This window comes from Vigna umbellata, chromosome 10, assembly GCF_029865625.1.
Source record: "Vigna umbellata cultivar VRB3 chromosome 10, Vumbellata_1.0, whole genome shotgun sequence".
In the NCBI taxonomy this organism is placed as follows: Eukaryota; Viridiplantae; Streptophyta; class Magnoliopsida; order Fabales; family Fabaceae; genus Vigna; species Vigna umbellata.
In genome coordinates, this window is record NC_142174.1 from 145,430 (window position 1) to 146,886 (window position 1,457).

At 34.4% G+C, this 1,457-nt stretch overlaps 1 pseudogene; it reads right to left on the minus strand.

The window, feature by feature from the left end:
- Nucleotides 1-481: 481 nt before the first annotated feature.
- LOC124836446 (nuclear transcription factor Y subunit B-4 pseudogene) lies at nt 482-1,120 on the minus strand (annotated as a pseudogene).
- Between the last annotated feature and the right edge of the window lie 337 nt (nt 1,121-1,457).

A 1,457-nucleotide genomic window follows, 5' to 3' on the forward strand; every position in this document is an offset into this window, starting at 1 on the left:
TGAGTATACGTACTTGTCCTTTGAATCCATTTCAAAACCTAGCAAAGTTTGGAGAATATGTTAGATGCTAGTTACCATTACCATTACCAGATTCTATTATTGGTTGGTCCAAAACTCATTATTAATTAATCCTTTGTGTTCATATAAGATCACTGGTAAAACATAGATTTTCAAATGATGAAAATGTTAACTGGTATAATTAACAAATAACCAGGAACGTACATAAAGCTGGATCTAACTATAGAACCTAAATTCATCAACCCTATATATTTGACAAAAAATTCCCCTTGAGCTTGAATCCATAGTTATTGAATGTAAGAAATCTACTGTTCATAATAACCTCATGGCAAATAATAATAATCAGCCCAAGATTTCATTTGGAAGTAAAAAACTTCTGCAAACGGGCCTTGCCCAACACATGCTAAATCAGATCACTTTTATTAATGATTATCGTAGAAAATTTAGAGCTACTATTCTTAACTTAACCAATACCCATATAATTAATATACAACATTACAGAAGCTGAATACAGTAGTGATAGAGTGTTTAAAGAAGGTAGAAAGGGAAGTCCTCTTATTTGAGCAGATGTGCAGTTGCAAAATTACCTCACAATATTGAACAAAATTAGAAGGGTTGTTGTCGTGATCCTTGGTCGATCTTGAGAAAAACACAGAAACTACGATTGATCTGTGGTGGGAGGGTTTTGAAGCTTGTCATGAGTAACCCTAGAGAGTGATGGTGGTGGTGGTGGAGCAAGGATGAGTTGAGTTTGGTTGAGAGATTTTGTTGCTGATCCTTCATATTTTTTGTTGTTGTTTTGGATTTTCTCCCTTTCTGCTTGCCTGTATTTATGCAAGTACCTTGCTATGGCCTCAGCATAGTTGTCAAACCCTAAGGAACTTAGAGCCCAACAGATGTCATCCCCATTAACGGTCTTGCGATTCTCCTTGTGACACTTGTCAGATGCCTCACCAGTCACAAAACTTATGAACTCTGTAACACACTCTTGCATTAGTTGTTTTCCTTCCTTGGAGATCTTTGCACTTGGAGGAAGATTTTGCTTCATGATTCTACCCACATTTGCAATGGGCAAAGCTTTATCTTGTTCCTCCTGATCCATTTCCTATAAAATCAGATAGATAGCTAGATAGATAGATACAGTGCACACTTTAGATTTTGATCTATGTATGAACAAAAACTTTGATTCTTTTAAATAGATTATCTGTTTATACATGTTTGTGTGACTCAAGCCAATTTGTGAAACACGATACAAATGTCACATGTGAAAATGCTGGTATGTTTTTTGTACCGCAACATATATTAAAGGAATTATAATTAGGTCCTTTCATAAAAACATTGCAATATATATCTTGTTAGAGAGGAAAAAAACATCTTAATAAATGAAAAAGATGAATAAATTTTACACAGGTAATGATGAGTTTTTCGATTTCAGAATG